The sequence below is a fragment of the Sander lucioperca genome, chromosome 7 (assembly GCF_008315115.2).
Source record: "Sander lucioperca isolate FBNREF2018 chromosome 7, SLUC_FBN_1.2, whole genome shotgun sequence".
Classification (NCBI taxonomy): Eukaryota; Metazoa; Chordata; class Actinopteri; order Perciformes; family Percidae; genus Sander; species Sander lucioperca.
In genome coordinates this window covers 42,280,507-42,302,387 of record NC_050179.1, presented here as the reverse complement: position 1 = coordinate 42,302,387, position 21,881 = coordinate 42,280,507, and positions in this window count along the sequence as shown.

The following is a 21,881-nucleotide window of genomic DNA, read 5'->3' as shown; positions in this document are numbered from 1 at the left end:
TCGAGGTGATGAATGGAAGACGGCATTCGTCACACCTTCTGGTCATTATGAATATAGGGTCATGCCCTTCGGATGTCCAACGCTCCAGCGGTCTTCCAGGGGTTCATGAACGAGGTTTTCCGGGAGTTCCTCAACAGATTCGTGGTTGTCTACATAGACGACATTCTCATCTATTCCTCCTCCCTCTGCATCGGCGTCACGTCCGTCTAGTTCTGGAGAAACTCAGAAGACATAAGCTGTACCTGAAGCTGGAGAAGTGTGAGTTTCACACCACCACTGTGCAGTTCCTGGGCTACATCATCGACCAACATGGAGTTCAGATGGACCAGAAGAAGGTGGATACCATCCGGAACTGGCCTCAACCCTCCACTGTAAAGGATCTCCAGCGGTTCCTTGGGTTCGCCAACTTCTACGGAAGATTCATTCACAACTACAGCCTTGTCAGTGCACCTCTGACCTCAGCCCTAAAGGGCCAGCCCAAGTTTCTGTCCCTGTCTCCAGAAGCCGTCACTGCCTTTAAACGCCTCAAGGATGCCTTCTTGACCGCTCCCATCCTGATCCATCCCAACCCTGACCTGCCCTTCGTTGTCGAGGTCGACGCATCCTCCACTGGTGTAGGAGCAGTCCTTTCCCAGCGGCAGGGGACTCCTCCCAGACTCCATCCATACTTCTTTTCCAAGAAGCTTTCCCCGGCGGAGCGGAACTATGACATCGGGAATCGAGAACTGCTCGCCATAAAGCTTGCTCTAGAGGAATGGAGGCATTGGCTGGAGGGAGCCAATCACCAGGTTGAGGTCATAACCGACCACCGCAATCTGGAATATATCCAAGAGGCTAAGCGGCTAAATCCCCGCCAGGCTCGTTGGGCCCTCTTCTTCACCCGCTTTGATTTCCTCGTCACCTACCACCCTGGCAGTAAGAATGGCAAAGCGCATGCTCTCTCTTGTCTCCATCAGTCATCATCTAAAGATCTCCAACCCAAACCTATCCTCCCTCCAACCATGTTCGTCAGCCCGATCATCTGGGACATCGACGAGCGGATCTCCCAGGAAAACCTTCTTCATCCCGCTCCGCCGGGAGGTCCAGAGGGGTTAACCTTCGTGCCTCATCAGTTTCGTATCGGTTCGGGACATCCAGGCAGCAGGCGTACCCTCTCGCTCCTCAGTCAGCGGTACTGGTGGCCGTCCATCTCTCAGGATGTTTCCCAATATGTCTCAGGATGCTCAGTCTGCGCCATAACCAACACTCCCAGAAAGCTACCAGAAGGCAAGTTTATGCCGCTCCCCATTCCACAACGTCCGTGGTCCCACCTGGGGATTGACTTCATGACCGACCTCCCCAGATCCAATGGCCACACTAGTATCCTCGTCATAGTGGATAGATTCTCTAAGGGTTGTAAGCTGATTCCCCTGCCCGGACTCTCTACCGCTCTCGTGACCGCAGAGGCCCTCTTCAACCTTGTGTTCCGAAACTTCGGCATTCCCGAAGACATTGTGTCGGATAGAGGGCCGCAATTCATCTCCAGGGTTTGGCAAGCGTTCTTCAGGCTCCTCGGGGTAACTGTTAGTCTTCAGGGTACCATCCTCAGACTAACGGACAGACTGAGCGGAAGATCCAGGAGATCGGACGTTATTTGAGGACGTATTGCCACCAGAACCAGGACAGCTGGAGCCGTTTCCTCCCATGGGCGGAATACGCCCAGAACTCCCTTCGACAGTCCACTACGGGGCTCACCCCGTTTCAGTGCATCCTGGGTTACCAACCTCCTCTCTTCCCCTGGTCGGGTGAGCCCTCGGAGGTTCCTGCTGTCGACTACTGGTTTCATCAAAGTAAGAAGGTATGGGACTCGGCTCACGTACAGCTCCAACAAGCGGTACGGAGGCACAAGGAGCAAGCAGACAGTCGTCGGTCCGATCCTCCTCAGTACCAACCTGGCCAAAGAGTGTGGCTTTCGACTCGGGACATCCACCTCCGCCTGCCTAGGACTCTAACTACCTCAGCTAAGTTCTGTTTGTGTTTGGCCAGCTCACCATTCCTCCAGTTGGATTTTGTGAATAAAGCTCGTTTCACTTACCACCAGTCTGACTTCTGTTCATTCTGTGACAACTATCACTGACATGTAGGGCATCATATTACAGCTGGTCCACATGTCCGTTGTCAGGGCCAAATATTCTACATCACCCAGCTCTTTCGTGATGACCTCGTTAAAAAGGTTTGGGATAGCCGTCTTGGAGAAATATTTCCGACCTGGCAGCTCGTATTGTTTATCAAAGGTATGCAGCATGGCTTTGAACGATGAATTCTCCACTGTATTGAACGACACCATTTCTTTGGCCAGGAAGCAATCTGTCAACTGCCTCAATCTGTCACTGTCGGTTTTATATTTAGTGCTTTTTGCAAAAGCCCCAGTTATCGTCTGCTGACCCTGGCTAGCTTTTTTGCTAGGCCCAGCACGTGCAGGCAAGGTGGCATATTCTGCTGGATGGCGCACACGCAAGTGGTCATGAAGGTTGGTCATCTGCCCATTTTTTGGGCGGATCACACAATGAGCAGATCTTGCACACAACTTCAGTCGTGTCCCTTGGCTATCCACTCTCATCAGGTCTAAATCCAAAAAATTGCCATATAGGTGAAGTAGTACCCTTTTTAGCAACCAATACCAACGCCATTGTATCAACTCTTCTTAAGTGGAAGGCTGGAAGCTACTTTTTTTCCCCCCCTTACGTGCAACCTATTGGAAAGCCCCACCCCAGATGAGTAATTAGTTGGGTTAGTAAAATAACAAAATTATAGTTTTTAAAGTAGAATATATTTTTTTTTTATGAAAACAATATTTATGTAAAGAAATATATTATTATGTAAGTAAAATAAAAAGTGCTTACCCAACCCACATTATTTTTTATAAATAAACTTGCCTTGCCTCTTGGACAGTGCTTCAATGCAGACAATGCAGTAAAGAAAAATCAAAACAGCTGGCTACTTTGCTTCTTTGAATGAAAAGCTGAGATTGAATTTCCTCGAACATGGATACCTTGTAATTTATTTGATCACCAGGCAAAACGTATATTCCTGTGACACACCAAACAAACAAAAAACACTTGAAGAAAAAGCCAAGTGGCATGCTCCCAGTATACTTCTGATCCTGAACTTATTATCCGGTGACATACAATTAAACAATCAACCAACTATTCACTAGAGCAGGCAATGGGCTGACTAAGGGGCTGGGGCGGCGAGCTAGGTTGAAAGGACAGACTTACTGCTGGGCTTGTTCGAACTGCTTGCGCTGGATGCCCTTTACATTGTGACTGACCGCAGAGACCTCAATCCACCGGTCAGCACGGTATTCCACCTTGGGGGACATGAACTGTCTGTCTGGTCTAAACAACCACACTTCACAGGTAACCTACACCACCAGAGCTGATGATGTGCGCAGCTTACGGGACACTAAAACCACACTATAAAAAGAAAAAGGTATCCGATCAGCACAAAAACATGAATTTCGTAAATCATGCATCATGCTTTAATTAATGTATAAACCTAAAGGTACCCTGGGTGGACACATTCAACATTCAAGATATAATATCCACAAGATAGACTTGAACATCTACTGAAGGAGACACAAATAGACATGGAAAAGCGTAGTGCCTTTTTTTCGCCAACCTTATTCCACACAGCAGTCGCGATGTTCATTACAGCTATCCGCCCGTGCTCCAGGAAAGTTAAGAAAAGTAAGTCTGGTATATCCAGCAATCATGTAGCTAATGTTGGAAGCAGGAAAAGCGACAAAGGCGGTAACGATATATTTTGCATTTCTAATCCAAACAACGTCAAACTTGGCAGCGCACTTACTCGTGCCCGTAGCAAGACACCTGTCAAGTTTGAAATCCAATCGGACTAACGGTTCTAGAGGTATGCACATAACACACACACACAGACAGACAGACGTTCCTGCAATTTATAGATAACTATATCTTATAAAGCACTTTATAAGTCGCAAGCACGCTTTACTAAAGCGCATGCCCGGCGCTGTCCCGCTGCTGCCTGAAAGCAGTTATGTCCACAGAATGATCCTGCCTGCCTGTTCATTGTAACTTCTCTAGAGAGAGAAAGAATAGTGGTTATTTAGCTATTGTAGTACCCTTGTGACCTATTTTACTCATTGAAAGTACGAAACGTTCAGCTGTGGACAGCTTCTTTTTACAGACTGTGATTGCAAGCTAACATTTACATTTTTTTATATATATATATATGGCCAGCTAACGTTAGTCAGACCCTCCAGGAATTTGCGATCCCAACAATTCAAGCAAATTCAACCAATCTCTGTGCATTCTGTGCTACCTCGCAATTTTGACCAATAACCGGAGCTTACTGCGACTTCCACCACTGACGAAGCGTCAGTATTTGACAAGTTGGCGTCATCTCCAAATTATTTCCTTGTTTCTGTTATGAAGACGAGACATGTGTGACTCGAACACCTCACCTTTACCAAAGAAATTCTGCCAACCTGTACGCATTTTGACATCAAAGTACACTGTTATAACTTTCCCTCTAAAGTCGCTAAAATCTGCTGCTGTTTGTTTCAATCCTGTCTGCTCTCTGCAGCAGACGGGGCTGCTGCTCAGTTCTCCCCATGAGTGAAACACACACACACACACACACAGTTACACACACACACACACATACAGTAGAAGCAGGAGAAACCGGAGATGAGATGGTAATTAGATGATGAGTTGAGTTGAGGACTGCTATGCTCGTTATTGTAAGTGCAATAAAAACTTGAAGGCCAATAAGTACTTTATCAAACCGTAAGTGAATGTGTGTCCCAGACCAGGATGTGAAATAACCTTTTTACAATGTGAACATTAACCAGCCACTGACAGATATGTTCAAATTTGATTCAGTCAATTGTAAATTATCATTTCGTGTCATAAATCCACCAGCCATTTTCATATTAAACCAGCATTTGCAGCATACTGAGCGTTTTTGGTAAGGTTACTTGCAACACTAGTTTTATTCTCCCTGAAACAAGTTTCCTTTTTTTTTTTTTAAGAATTATACAAAAAGAAATTGCAATTTTTTGCAATTTTCGCTGTCTCCTGCAATTTCATCGCAAAAAAAATACAGAAGACATTGCAATTTTTGTTTTTACAAAAGCTGCACAAAATCAGGCATTTTGGGCCTCAACAATCTCCAAACATAACGCCGCGAAATCCTGGAGGGACTGGTTAGTAAGTTAACGTCTTCTTCTTTATCTGGCATTATCTCATCCACTTATACTGTGATTATATACACTATAACAGTTAAAGTGCATCCTAACAATTTAATTTTGGTTCAGATAATCTAACAGTAATTAGTAGTCAATAATATTTACTGATTTCTTTAGTACGGTGGCCGACAGGGGCAAACAAACTGCAACTTTATGAAACACATGCAAATAGACAAAACACTTTTTTAGTGTTTAGCAAACGCACTGCATATACACACAATACAACCAAATACACAAACACGCTGCAAATACAGAAACAATGCAAAAAGAAAAACAAACACAATCCCAGAAAACAAATGCACCAGAAAAACGCTGCATCCAGTTTACACAACAGAAGTTCTCCAGGCCTCTAGGGGGAGCGTTAATTGGAACAGCTTGATTTTCGACCCCACCAGGAGAGAGCGCTCTGCCTTTTTATTACCACGAGTTTACAGATTGGGTATCACCTGGGACCTGAGCCAATAAACTAGAGACACACCCACCAAACGAGAGAAAACATATCTCACACATAGACCTAATATTTACAGTCTATGATCTCAAAGCAGTTGCACACCGTTTCCCCCTCTCCCTCTCTCTCTCTCTCTCTCTCTCTCTCTGAGTTGAGAGCGTGTGTGAGTGAGCTGCAGCGATTTGTAGGATTTTCTTACTTTTCTTTTTTATTTTTGTAGTACTTTTTGGTGGTTAGTTTGGGTTATTTGGGTGGTTTTGTCTCCTGCCGGCGTCTCGCCGGTCGGCGTGTGCAGCCGCCATGGTGAATGGAGAGGGATTCTCCACGCTCACTAGAAAACATGGAGTGAAAATCTGTCCTGGTTTTCCGTGTAGCGTGGAGGACATTGGGTTAGCTGTGGGGGAAAAGGTCGGGCACGGTAGTATTAAGTCGGCCGCTTAGATGAACGGTGCCGTGGTCATCTTCCTAGAACCGGGAGGACAAAGTGAACCAAGTCATCGAGGCAGGCATCACCGTGAATGAAATGTTTGTACAGGTGCTGCCGCTCACACAACCAGCTACAAAGGTAGTCCTGTCAAACGTCCCACCTTTCATCTCTGATGGGTTTCTCAGCAGAGAGTTGTCCAGACACGGGAACATAGTTTCTCCCGTTAAAAAGACCTTGTCTGGATGTAAATCTCCGTTGTTGAAACACGTAGTGTCTCACCGCAGACAGCTGTATATGATACTGAACCATCGGCATGAGGAGCTAAACCTCCGCTTCCATGTCAAGGTAGATGATTATGAATACGTGATTTTTGCGACTTCATCAGGGATGAAATGTTTTGGTTGTGGTGAGGTGGGACACACGGTGAAGGCCTGCCCGAGACAAGGTGATCCGAACCCTCCCGGTCCAGGTGCCGGCTGCCGCCTCCTAGCGGCCGATGTCCACTCCGCACGCTGCACAGCGGCATGGCGATGCCGTGTCCGACCAGACGCACGGGGTGAGTATTGTAGATACACTGGGTGTTTGTGTGAATGAAGTGGGAGGGAAAGGGAATGGAGGTGTGAGTGAAGCAGGGAAAAGTGTAGTGGGTGAAGAAAAAGAAAAAAATAATCAGGTGAGGGTGTGTGTAGGGAACAGACAGGTGTGATCAACAAATCAGCTGAAGCTGAGCTAACTGTTGTCCCTGCAGTCGCAGCAGTGGATACAGTGAGAAATTAGGTTGTTTTGAGTGAAAATGGCAATGTTCTAAAAATGTCTGCAAGGAAAAGAAAAGAAAAAGACAAGAACAGTGGTTCTCAGGCCAAAAAAGTGGCAGTGAGAGAGTAGGAGGAGGAGGAGGAGGGGGAGGTAGAAAAGGTGGAGGAGGAAAAAGAGGAGATAGAGATGGAGGAAATGAGGAGGAAGACGACTGTGCTGCAGTCAGTCAGCCTCTTACTGACTCACAGGTCACTGTTGGGTCGGTGCAGGAAGAACTGTGCCAGGTAGGCCTACAACAAATAAGAAAGTTCCTTCAGAAAACAAAAAACAACAAAAATAAAACTTGAAGACTATTTTGAGAACAAAAGTGTGTTATTGATCTCAATAAGAGCTCAGATTAATCTTAGAGGTGAGGGAGGCTTCACACTACCAGAATTTTTCAAATTAAAGAAACTGGTTGTGAGGATCAAACTTGAGCTTTTAAATGATGAAGATAATGGGGAAATGTAAGACAGTTTGTCTGCTGTCGGTCTTAATTTTTGCGTTGTTTTTTTTTTTTTTGTGGCTCTCCTTACATCTGACCTTATGAGTAGTTTTAAAATTTCCACTCTGAATATAAATGGTGGTAGAGATGTGAGGAAGAGGGCTTGCCTTTTTGAGTTTTTAAAGTTTAAAGGAGTAAATATAGCAATGTTGCAAGAAACGCACAGTGACACTTTAAACGGGACAGACTGGAGGAGGGAATGGGATGGGGAGGTGGTTTTAAGTCATTTTAGCAGCATCAGCGGAGGAGTTGCACTCCTTTTTGCTAAAAACTTTCTACCAAAGTCCCACACTGTAGAAGAAAGAGTAAAGGGCAGACTTTTAGTAGCCGGAGCCCAGTATGAAGTTTTTTATCTGGTTTTTATAAATATATATACGCTCCAAACTCAGGACCTGATAGAGTTCTTTTTTTAAATGAGCTCAGTACGGTTTTAAGTGAGTGTGAACCAGAGGAGTTTTTATTTTTTGGAGGAGATTTTAACTGTACACATGATGATGAACTGGACAGGAACCATAATGAACCACATGCTGCTTCTAAAAGAGCCATGCAGCAGGTGATGGAAACACACAATTTATCAGATGTATGGAGAGAACGTCATGCAAAGCAGAAACAGTACACATGGGTTCATAGCAGAGACAATCAGTTAACTATGGCTAGATTAGACAGGTTTTATTGTTTTAAGCACCATTTTAATGTTTTAAAGGGTGTACTATATTGCCTGTTGGTTTTTCAGATCATTCATGTGCGTATTGTGATGTTTATATTGCCAATATAAAACCCAGATCTGCATATTGGCATTTTAACAGTGCTTTGCTTTTAGATGCACATATTAGGGATGTTTTTATTTTTTTTGGAAGGGTTTTAGAGACAGAAAGAATTTGAAAGAGATTTGAGTTCACTGAGGCAGTGGTGGGATTTTGGTAAGGCTGACATCAAGCAGCTTTGTCAACAGTACACTCGTACATGTTTCTCGAGACATTACCAAGTCTATGAAAGATCTAGAGATAACCATAGTGGACATGCAGAGTTCTGCAGAGTCCACAGGCTTTTTTGAAGACCTCAAGTCCAAAAAAGCCATCTTGGCAGACTTGCTGGGCTTGAATGCACAGGGGGCGCTGATCCGGTCCCGTTTCCAGAGCGCTGCTCTAATGGACTCTCCGACCAAGTTTTTTTTCAGTCTGGAGAAGAAGAATGGACAGAGCAGAATGATCCACGCTCTGCGATCGGCAGGAGGACAGCAACTAACCACAGCTTCACAGATAAGAGAGAGAGCCGTGGACTTCTACTCCAACCTGTACAGTACGGAGTACACAGAAGACAACGAGGCTTTCAACGTGTTCTGCAGAGACCTGCCCGCAGTTTCTGGGGACGATAATAAGGAGCTAGAGGGGCCCTTGACTGAGGAAGAGGTATTCAGAGCACTACAGAGCATGCAGGGGGGAAAGGCCCCTGGAATCGATGTTCTCCCCCCGGAGTTCTACAAAACTTTCTGGGAGGAAATGAGAACAGACATTTTAGATGTTTTTACGGAAAGTTTTGATGTCAGGTGTTGGACCGGGTCATCCGTACCTGGGGGTTTACCTGGGGGATCAAAGAACCACAGCCATGAACTGGGAAGGAGTAGTTGAAAAAGTGGAGGGGAAGTTAGGAAAATGGAGGTGGCTGCTTCCCCACATCCTACAGAGGCAGGGTGCTTATCATCAATAATTTGGTAGCATCCAACCTCTGGCACAAATTAAAATGTATGGAGCCCCCTGCTGGTCTTTTAAAACAATACAGTCAATCATTTTAAAGTTTTTTGAGACATGTTACACTGGGTTCCTCAATGTTTATGTTTATACCTGCCAAAGGAGGAGGGAGGGCAGGGTTTGGTAGACTTGGAGAGCCGGACAGCTGCTTTTAGGCTACGGTTCATACAGAGGTTTTTATATGAAAATGATGATGTCGTCTGGAGGCCAGTAGCCAGCACCATTTTAAGGGGGGTTGCAGGTCTGAGTCTCGATGCTTCTTTGTTTTTAGTGGACTGTGGTTTTATCTCTTTGTGTAACTTGCCTCCTTTTTATCAATGACTTTTTAAAGCATGGAAACTCTTTAAATGGACCAGACTAGAACCTGCAGCATCTCTGTTCTGGCTCATGGAGGAGCCTCTGGTGTGGGGGGCCCGGCTGGATTCTCACTGAGAAGCTAACGAGAGCTGGAGTGACAAAGCTGAGGGGGATCGTGGAGGCTGCGGGTCCTGGTTTCCAGAACACAGAGGCAGTGGCCTCTCTGCTGGGCCTGAGGTCGGCCCGCCACACCAGAAACATTCTGAACGAGTGGATTAAAAGACTGGACAGTGAAGAAACAGAGATGCTGCGGGACTATTTTAATGGGACAGAAACCCCCGTTTCGGGAGACCCTTTTCCGTACATTGTTTTTTTAATTAACCACACTAACTCACTAGCACAACATACGCCACACACTGTTGCTGATTTTCATATGCAAACTGGAAAAGGTTTGTATAAAAACTGTGTTCTGGCCACTCACAAAAAGAAGCTGAAGAACCTTCACACACTCTCTGCTAAATGAAATTTATTTTATTTCTTTTCATTTCTTTTCGTTTCTTTTTATTTCTTATCTGTTTAAGTTGATTGTCTATACAAATTAACTTTGTTTTAACTGATAGTGGTTAATAAAGTCAAATACATTGTTAGTGGTAAAATCATCGCTTGTCAGGTCAGTATTACAGGAACTGGTTAAAGGGATATTTCACCGTTGGAAAGATGAATATATCTTTAAATTGGGTCACTTATGTAGTAGAAATGTGAACATTTTTTAGAAATTGGTGGCTTCTAGGCCGAGAAAAGCCAGAAAATGTGTTTTTGGCTCAAGTGGATGAAAGACACCAAATCCCAGAATGCACTTGCTTCACTGCTTTAGCGTCTACTCCCAAGCCACGCCTACCGTTACAGACAGACAATGAGACAGTCAACTCAACTTTAGTGTGTTTTATTGTCATTTCAACCATATACATGAAACAACGTTTCACCGGGGCTCAGTTGGTTACACAATTAAAATATATGAAAACGACATTATATAAAAACGACATACGAAACAGGCTACATTTAGTGCACACACATGATATGCTCCGTAAAGTTCCGCTAACACATAGCTAGCTACTAGCATTAGCGCTTGGTGGGCTGGTCGGCATTTAACAGTCACAAACTCCACCAGCAGTTAGCAGTTAGTTGGATACATGCACCCCCATTTCTGCACCAGGCAGTCCGTGTTAACACAGCTCACCTCCACTAGCTAGCCTTACCCGGCGACAGAGCAGCCGGCCTGGTAGCTGGATAGTCCGATACAGCAAATTGTTTCCACAACAACAAAAACACAGCAGTCTCTGAACTCGCGTTGGGAGTTTCGTTGAAGTTGGATGTAGTCCAGTTTGTTGTCTAATGAGCGGACACTTGCAGGCAGGATTGATGGAACAGGTGGCCGGCTAACGTTAGTTTTCCACCTGCAAACTTGTGCAACATTCCCCGCTGATGATGTCCCTTTACCGGCCAGAGGCATCGAGCAACACCGCTGGTCTCCATAGCAGGCGGGCGAAGCTGTCGAGTATTCCGTCTGTAATAAAGTGTCCTGCATATTCTCCGATCTGTACCAATGTATCCCATTGGTACACGTGTGCGGTAGTTTGAATGCGCATAATTGTTGTTCTAAAATTTCCTTTGGGATGAATAAATCTATCTATTTAAAGTTTTGATGCTGAGAAGCCACTAAGCTACGCGAGGATTCAGATGGCTGACACTCGTTTTGTTTCGTGAATTTCGGTTAATGCTGGCATGCGGAAGTAGGACTGTAGTCCATAGCCTCTGGGCAAAAAAGCCTCTTATGACGCAAAATGACGATTTTTGCATCATAAGAGGCTTTTTTCCAGACCCACAATACAGAGATCTCTCGTCTCAGGGGGACATGAGGGAGGGAAGCACGGTCATTCAAAAATACTACCGGGTTTCTACTGATACAAAGCTTAATGCTAAATCGGTTAAGTATCCCTTTAAGCAGCAACTCAGCCTGACAGTTAGCCTGCCCTGGACTAGGTTAGTCTGCCAGCATAAATTCAAATAGTAAAATTTTCTTTATGGAACTAAATAACTGAAAATGAGTCAGACTAAACATATTAAGCATTGCTTATTTGGTACTCTTGCTTTATGAAATGTAATATGTTGTGCGGATAACTACAGGCTATTTATTATTTTAATTGTGAAGTGTTTCTCATGCTTCTAAGGCTGACTGCCTGGTTGACTGGCTGACCGATTATGTCCGATGAAATCCTCTGTCATCAGCTTTATACCGCACTGGGATTAAGGATCTTCCCCATCCCTTGCGTGTGTGTGTGTGTGTGTTTGTGGACATCAATTGCTTTCTGCTCCTGATCTACTGACCACAGATCAAACCAAACTGGTGTCACTTTGTGAGTGGGAATGAAAGGGATTAAGGCCAGTTGGTTCAAACCATATGTATATGTCTGAGGGGGTGGTCTGTGACCAAATATGGAGTGATGGACCTTTGCCATCGTAGTTTTTACATTTTAGACTCCAAGTTCATACTGAAAAATATGAGATCCTGGTGGCTAAGGCACATACCATATACAGTCAGGGTTTCCTAGAATAATTGACTATTCGAATATTCGACCATCAAAACAACAAATCAAAGCGTTGCATATTTGTCGAATATTAGTTAATCTGTGGTTTTAACATGGTTCAGTAATGAAGTAGTACATCAGATATATAGCAGGGGGCGGTGTGGGTTAACAAGTCAGAATTGTTCTGTTTGACTTGGGACACTGCAGTGCAAGGTTGTAAAGCAGCGGAGTACTAACCAGGAGTGATAATAAAACTGTGAGGAACTGTCACTTTATCAGGGACACTGTGGGCATACATTTTTATTGCTAAGATTGCATACTATTTAATTAAAGTGAAACTGTAGTTAGTAAAGTTCTTCTTTACTGAAATTCTTGATATACAAATTCTGGAAATCATATTTATTTGATTTTGGTTTCCGAGTCCAATTTCTTACTTTCTTTAATGGCTCATTTTCTGACGATATATTTAATCCATCACAATTTGTTAACGGGTAGATCAGATTGTTGTACCTCACTGATTAAGGACAAGACAGAATCACAAAAGGATGGGTTATATGTATGAACTTTAAATAAAAAATATCTCAAAATGAAATAGCACAATGTGGTGTCAACATAAAACACAGCGCTCTCAAGCCGGGGAGCGGAGTTCACTTTTCGGCAAAAACAAAATACCTTCAGCAATTAAACACATTTGCTTCTCGGGAGTGTTTTAATCCAAACAACGACCTTTTTCCTAAACACTTTGGTGCCTAAACTTAACTGTCGTCGCCGCATGACGCATACTTTTTGGCCCCTGAAAGGACCGTCATCTGACAGTATTGTAATTCCTTACTGTCAGGTTACTCAAACAAGTCCCATAAGATCCAGAATGTGCGTGTACTGACAAGAACTAAGAAAAGAGATCATATTTCTCCTGTATAAGCTTCTCTGCATTGGCTTCCTGTAAAAACCAAGATTGAATATAAAATCCTTCTTCTGACCTACAAAGCTCTTCATGGTCAGGCACCATCAAATCTTGAAGAGCTCATAGTACCCTATTGCCCCACTAGAGCACTGTGCTTCCAGAATGCAAAGTTACTTGTGGTTCCCAAAGTCTCCAAAAGTAGAATGGAAAGAAAGGAAAGAGAAGAGTTTTAGGTTTACTCTTAAATGTGGGGATGGTGTCTGCCTCCCGAACCCAGACTGGGAGCTGGTTCCACAGGAGAGGAGCCTGATAGCTGAAGGCTCTGGCTCCCATTCTACTTTTAGAGACTCTATAGGAACCACAAGTAACTCTGCATTCTGGGAGCGCAGTGCTCTAGTGGTAAATTAAATCCTGGATTTTAGAGGAAGCCAATGCAGAGAATTTAATACAGGAGAAATATGATTTCTTTTCTTAGTTCTTGTCAGCACATGCACTGCAGCATTCTGGATCAGCTGGAGTGTCTTAAAGGAGAATTCCGGCCCATTTTTACGTTAATCTTGATCGCTATAAACATGCGTGCACTTTCGATTGAAAAAAACCCGATCCGAATCAGTGCAGGCAACACGGAGAAGCTGCAGCTATGTGTATGAGCTTCCACTGAGCTAAAACGGCAGTTGTCGGGGCAAGTTTTAGAGTGCCTTTGTGCCTCTTAACAGACATAAAATGCAATTAAAATGTCTGTGCAACATGAACGGGGCCCTTAGGTGACAACAAGATGTGTTTTCAACTCAGACATTGTTTAAATTCACCTACCCTGGTCCCTGTCTCGATCTTGTTGGTAGCTAGCTTGCCCTGCTAGCTGATAGCCGTTAGCTGCTAGCTACCTCTGGAGGACATCCACCAGACCACCGGGCGCTTGGGGGATTTTTGTCGGCTGTGGGAGTTGAGGAATGCGGGGACCAAGATTAGTTAGATTAGTCCAGTTAGAAGGTAATTTGTAAGTTTCACCAGCTACTTCCTTCTCAAGGATCTTGGAGAGAAAGGGGAGATTATATATAGGTTTATAGTTGGCTAAGACCTCTGGATCGAGGGTGGGTTTTCTCAGAAGAGGTTTTATCACAGCTACTTTAAATGACTGTGGTACATAACCTGTTAATAAAGACATATTGATCATATCTAGTAACAAAGTGTTAACCAAGGATAAAGCTTCTTTAAGTAGCCTAGTTGGGATGATGTCTAAGAGACAGGGAGATGGCTTAGCTGAAGAAAGCTTTAGCGTTAATTGGTGAAGGTCTATAGGTGAAAAGCAGTCTTAGTCGTATTCCCTTTGGAGGGATGAGATCTGGAATTTCGGCTTATCCATGTCTATGGGGCGCTCTTACAGACAAGAACTGATCCCGCTTGGTACTTTACACAGTTGTCCCAGCTTGTTACTTGAGGTAAATTACCCCAAAATGATTATTATTATTATTATTATTATATTGAAATAAGTTGTTATAGAGATTGTAATACAAAAGTTTAAAAACTAAAATAAGAATTAGCTAAATACAAAGCTAGCTAGCAAACCTGCGGCCCCTTCTCCCTGCTATAGTGAGGAGAGTGGTCGGCAGCCTGAAGCTGGGCTGGACGGACCTATAGCGGTTGCAAACCCCAGCCCCAGTGGTCAGTCACGGTGCATGGTGGCCATGCTGGAGTTTGCGACAGCGACTTTCGAGCTGCTATGGGCCACTTTTATATTGTTTATTTCAGTAATTAGGTCATTTTTATCCATTTTATTTAAATGGCTGTTACCCACTGAGCTATCTAGCTGTTGCCATGTTCAGGCAATTTTGCCATCAAAATACCTCATTTAATCCTTGTTTAAATATATATTTTCTTCTATCTGCCCCCTAAAGGCAGAAATTCTTCTGTCATGGCTTTACGCAGAGCTTTCAGTATTGTGCGTGAGAGCATTTTAGAATTGTTTTTGAGAGCATTTCAGTAGTGTATTAGCCTGACAAGCCAGACCCACATCAAGATATTGGTTCTGGGAACTCACCATTGACGGTGCTCAATCCGAGGGGCGGGATAAACAGTTGTCTTTCAAATTCCCTCTGCACGCAATAGGATAGCGCTACAACCAAGCAGAGCAACGAAGAAGGTAGCGAAGCTAGTTGATAGATTAAACTTTTGCCGTATCCGGTCGGCAAAACTCTGAACACATCTTCCTTTTTTAAGAATGATTTCAGTGCCGTTCTTTTCTCAAAGAAAAGCTTAACTCCAAGTCTTTCAGAAGACCGCTGTTCCCAGCAGCAGCAGCCATAAGCTGCTGCTGAGTGGCCTGCTGAAGGACTGCATTGCTTCACAGAGGAAGAACGCTTCGTTTGCACGTCATCCACAAGCGACAGCAGTCGGCGGGGACGAGGCAGCCGGCAGCTGCCTTCAACCTCCTACCTAACAGTCGGCTCTATCGCCTAGTTTTTATTATACTAATAAAGTGTTTTTAAAACCAAAGATACATTTTTACGTGTAAGTAAGTATTAGCCTCACGCTAATTTATCAAGACTAGGCCTACCGGCTAAACTAACGCTAGCTTCATGGCAACCTCTACACCTGGCGAGTCCCCACTCCCCCTCAGGATTTCCTCGTTGTTCAATAATACAAACAAAGAAATTGCTGACCTCAGGGAAGATGTTCGTCGGCTTTCCGAGGACTTAAAAACCAAAGATGCTTTGTTAACCGCCTGCTTGGACGTGGCTCATAATCAGTCGCTCCGGATCTCATCTCTCTCGGCGGCCTTCCAGGATACCGCGCCATGGGACCCAGCTGCCTGCCCACGCCCATCGTCCTGCTCGACACCGGTTATCAAGCCACCCTGGACTGAGGTGGTTTGCGGCCGAAAGAGATCCTCGGGTAGGGCTCCATCGCCTCCTGCCCTCAGCCTCTCCAACCGCTTCAATGCTTTGTCGGAGTCGGAGCCGGTGGTGGCCAGTGCGGCTCACCGGGCTCGCCCCGCTTCAAAGCAGACTGACCAGCCGTTGTCACGGAAGACGATTGCTACCACGCGGCGAAAGCTTCTGAGGGATGCGGTAGTCAGACGGTCCGGTGGCCTACACTGCCTGGATCGGCCAAATGACAACGTTCCTCAAAAACAATCTCCACAACCGAATGGTAAGCAATCTTCCTCTTCTTTTCCCTGCCCATCTGAAACCGACACTGACTGTTTTGCTCCCGTCACCGGCTATCCACACCCCCCCACTCCTCGTCCGCTCTTCCCCCTAACCACAGTAATTATTGGGGACTCCATCACTAGAGACCTACGGTTTCATAATGCTGTCACACACTGTTTTCCCGGAGCCAAAGTTGCAGACATCCTGGCTAAAGTTATGGACCTGATACCCTCATTTCCGACCTCTATCAAATGCATCGTGGTCCATTGTGGACATAACGACATGTCCACTCGGATTCAGGAGTGTGAGCGCACAAGGCGAGACTTTACCACTCTCATTGAGGCTTTAAAAAGCACTGGGAAGTCGGTTTTTATTTAGGGCCCACTTCCATCTCTAGGTCGCGGATCATGCCTCTTTAGTAGACTACTCTCCCTTAACACCTGGCTCCAGCTCACATGCAGCATTCACAAGATAGGTTTTATTGACAACTTCAATCTGTTTTGGGAACGTGGCTCCCTGTTCAGCAGGGATGGGATTCATCCCAATACACGCGGAAGCCAGATGCTACGTGGAAATTTGCACCACGCCCTGCATACCCAGACCTCTGATTGACTGTTTACATCCCGTAAACACTCCCACAAGCACACTGACCAGACACACTCTCCCAAAGTCAATAATCAAACCTTCAGAGCAATCACCCATTCATAATCCCATAACCACCGTGTCTGTCCCCCGACTGAGACCGTTTAAACCAAACGCTAACAAAAGAGGTGCTATACTAAACAACCTAATTGGAATTAAAACAACCACTGCAACGATAGAACAGAATAGGAAAATCAAATGTGGACTATTAAATATTAGATCTCTGTCATCGAAAGCATTATTGGTAAACGAATTGATATCAGATAACCACATTGATTTATTCTGCCTCACCGAAACCTGGCTGGGCCATGACGAATATGTTAGTTTAAACGAAGCCACTCCTCCCAGTCATAATAATACCCAAATTCCACGAGGCTCAGGCCGAGGAGGGGGAGTTGCAGCCATATTTGACTCGAGCCTGTTAATTAATCCTAAACCTAAACTAAATTATAACTCGTTTGAAAGCCTTGTTCTTAATCTTCAACACCCAACATGGAAAACAGTACAGCCAATTATATTTGTTGTTGTTTACCGAGCACCAGGTCCATATTCTGAGTTTTTATCTGAATTCTCAGAGTTTTTATCATGCGTAGTCCTTCAATCAGACAAAGTACTTATTGTAGGTGATTTTAATATCCATGTGGACATTGACAGCAATAGCCTTAGTACTGCTTTCAATTCACTGCTAGATTCTATTGGTTTCAGTCAGAGGGTGCATAAGGCCACGCACTGTTTTAACCACACCCTCGACCTTGTGCTAGAATATGGCATCAAAATTGACGATTTAATAGTATTTCCGCAGAATCCTTTATTATCAGACCATTTTTTAATAACTTTCGAATTCCTACTACCAGACTATACGAAATTAAATAAAAGTTTCTACACTAGATGCTTATCTGACAGTGCTATAGCTAAATTTAAGGAAGATATTCCAACAGCACTTAACTCAATGTCATGCCTTAATATAACAGAGGACTGTTATGTTAACTTTAGTCCCTCCCAACTTGATAACTTTGTAGACGCTGCTACGGCCTGCCTACGGACTACTTTAGACTTGGTTGCTCCTATCAAAAAGAAGATGATGAAGGAAAGGAAACTAGCACCTTGGTATAACTCCCAAACTCGCAAATTAAAACAAATCTCACGAAAACTTGAAAGTAAATGGCGTTCCACCAAACTGGAAGAATCTCGTGTGGATTGGCAAGATAGTCTAAAAAATTATAGGAGGGCCCTCAGAAATGCCAGATCAGACTATTACTCAATACTAATAGAAGAAAATAAGAACCCAAGGTTTCTTTTCAGCACTGTAGCCAGGCTGACAAAGAGTCATAGCTCTGTTGAGCCATCTATTCCTATAGCTCTGAGCAGTGATGACTTCATGACCTTTTTTAATGATAAAATTATAACAATTAGAGAAAAATTCATCACCTTCTGCCCACAGCTTCTAACGGCTCACCATTGGGCGCAGGAGGGCTAGAGAGAACGATAAGACCTGATACTTATTTAGACGGCTTTTATCCTTTAGACCTCCAACAATTAATGTTAAGGGTCTCTTCAGCTAAGCCAACTACCTGTCTCTTAGACCCCATTCCAACGAGGCTACTTAAAGAAGCACTACCCGTGGTCAATACCACATTACTAGATACGATCAATATGTCCTTATTAACGGGTCACGTACCGCAGTCTTTTAAAGTAGCTGTGATAAAACCTATTCTGAAAAAACCCACCCTCGACCCTGAGGTCTTAGCCAACTATAGACCTATATCTAACCTCCCGTTTCTCTCCAAAATCCTTGAGAAGGTAGTCGCTAATCAATTGTGTGACTTTCTGCATAGAAATAGTCTATTTGAAGACTTTCAGTCAGGATTTAGAAAGCATCATAGCACAGAGACGGCACTGGTGAAAATCACTAACGACCTTCTAACTGCTGCTGACAAAGGACTTGTCTCCGTACTTGTCTTATTAGATCTTAGTGCTGCATTCGACACTATTGACCATACCATCCTCTTACAGAGACTGGAACATTTAGTTGGCATTAAAGGAATCGCACTAAGCTGGTTTAAGTCCTATTTTTCTGAGCGATCCCAATTTGTTAATATTAACGATAAACCATCCAAATACGCTAAAGTTAGCCATGGCGTTCCTCAAGGCTCAGTGCTTGGACCAATTCTATTCTCTTTATATATGCTTCCTCTAGGCAATATTATTAGGAAACACTCAATTAACTTTCACTGTTACGCAGACGACACCCAATTATATCTGTCAATTAAGCCAGACGAAAGCGGTCAGTTAGCTAAACTTCAAGCGTGTATTAAAGATATAAAATCCTGGATGACCCACAATTTTCTGATGTTAAACTCAAACAAAACGGAAGTTATTGTGCTGGGACCCAAGCACCACCGAACTTCATTATCTAAATATATAGCTACCCTAGATGGTATTGCCCTGGCCTCCAGCACTACTGTCAGAAATCTAGGAATCATTTTTGACCAGGATCTATCCTTTAACGCCCACTTAAAACAAACCTCAAGAACAGCCTTTTTCCATCTTCGTAACATTGCCAAAATCAGGAACATCCTGTCTCAAAACTCAGAGCTACTTGTGGTTCCTAGAGTCTCTAAAAGTAGAATGGGAGCCAGAGCCTTCAGCTACCAGGCTCCTCTCCTGTGGAACCAGCTCCCAACTTGGGTTCGGGGGGCTGACACCGTCGCCACATTTAAGTATAAACTGAAAACCATCATCTTTGATAAAGCTTATAGTTAGGGAGTGAGGAGTTGCAGCATAGTAGAGGGAGGCAGGAAGTACAAGCCCGTTCCGGCAGGGGAGAGTACGAGCCCGGTCCAGGGCCCCTCTCTTTAGCCTGCCTCTCTTAGTTATGCTATTATAACTCTAGACTGCTGTGGGAAGCTCCTTCCAAGGACACAATGAGCCGCTCCCTCTTCTCTCTTTTCACTTGTCTCCTTTTGTGTGCATCTTAGTCCCAGAAATGCCTGTTACTAACCTAGCTCTGGGGAGTTTTCTCCCCGGAGTCCCTTTGCTTCTTCTTCACCCAGAACATCGCCTTGGAATTGGGTGGCACCTACACCAGGGTCCTGGGTGCAGCTGACGCTATGGACTTACTACACCCTGCTACGCTCTGCGTTTCCCCGCAGTGTCCGACTGCGTCCTGCCGCGTCCAACCGCGTCCACCCAGGCTGCTGTGCCACACTACACCCCGTAACGCCCTGCTGTGCCCTACTATGACATGAACTACTATGACTACCATTGTGATCACTGTTTCACTATCTTTATTATGACTATTATTGCCACCATTCACCACTCCCCCAACTGGTGCCGTCAGACACCGCCTACCAAGAGTCTGGGTCTGTCCGAGGTTTCTTCCTAACAAAAAAGGGAGTTTTTCCTTGCCACTGTTGCAATAGCTACTGCTAATGCTTGCTCTTGAGGCAACCACTGTAATAGTTGGGGCTTCGTAAAGTACAGAGTTTGGTCTAGACCTACTCTATCTGTAAAGTGTCTCGAGATAACTCTTGTTATGATTTGATACTATAAATAAAATTGAATTGAATAAATAAAATTGAAATAAGCCCGCCCACCTACTCTATACACGATGTGATTGGCCTGACCAGAGTTTGGTTTTTCCAGCTCGCAAGCCATCGGAGAGTGCCTAGACCCCCCTGGCTGGAAATTAAATTTGCTGCGCTAGGGTGCGTCTAGATTTCTAGGCTAGTAGTGTATATGAGAGCTTTTCAGAATAGTATGTGAGTCTATACTTTTTCAGTAGTTTATATGATAACATTTCAGTTGTGAATGTGAGAGCATTTCACTTGTATGTGTGTGAGGTAATTGTGAATAATGTCCCTGATGGCCCCTCATAATTGCTGCTCTCTGTTAACAAACAGCTGTTTGCCATGGTGTATTAGCATGCTTTATGAAACGGGGCCCAAGTGCCGGGTTAAAGGGGTGGCAGGGGTGGTAAGTGCCACTCCTACAATCTGATTGGCACCCCAGATTCCACCTCAAAATTTCTGCCACATCATTGGCTTCCACTTCGCTGTGGGGCAGGTGTTTGGCCGTTTAGTTTGTTTCTACCTAGACATTGTACCTGTCTGGTCCATTGATGTATGGTCTGGTCTGTCCCACTTTGCCTTTAATGGGAGAGTATTTTTGTAGAGCCACAGAACCAATTAATGGATCAAACAAAACTCCACAACACACACGTGCAACACAGTCAACACAACTTTTCAGTGGAAATTACAGTGCAGTTTACAAATGGCAAGTGCAACTTGTAAGCCTTTAAACTATTTTGCTCTTGTCAGCTCTGCTGCTCAAAGAAGAAGATAGAGAAAATATATTTCCTCTTTTATATGTTTTATGGGATTAACACAGGATGGCTCGAAGTACTTCAATACAGCCAGCAGATGGCAGCAGACAGTAATAAGACATACATCAATCTTTTCATTAGAGAGAGCAAAGTTTCCTTCCTTTCTACTCCATTTATTCTGAAATGGTAATAGAAATAGGTTAAGTTGCAATGGATTTATATTCCTCAGCTTCTTACGTATCAAATTAGACCAGTTATAAGCATATAGGCATATAATATATGATATTAAAGGATATAAAAAAAATAATTCTGTGCACTCCCATTACCCCTGGCCACCTGTAGACACCCCTGGGCCACCCCAGTCAAAAATCACTAGAACAACCACTGTCGCAGACCACAAAAGATATTGGCAAATTATCTTACAGTGTCAATGATTTAGGATTTAAATGTCATGTTTGATTTTTACTACATCAGACATACGTTGCAGTGGGACAGTCTGTGGCTGCTTTATGAAGCTACAGACTGTCCCAATGCAACACTTCTCACACACAGCTAATAATTACACAGCAACAAACATGTATTTCCCTTAATGTATTACTGTGTTCTTAAAGTGCCCATATTATGAAAAAATCACTTTTTCTGGGATTTGGGGTGTTATGTTGTGTCTCTGGTGCTTCCGCACACATACAAACTTTGAAAAAAATCCATCCATGCTGTTTAGAGTGAGATACAGTTTCTGAATGTGTCCTGCCTTCAGTCTCTGGGTGAGCTGTTCAAAATCGGCACGGCTT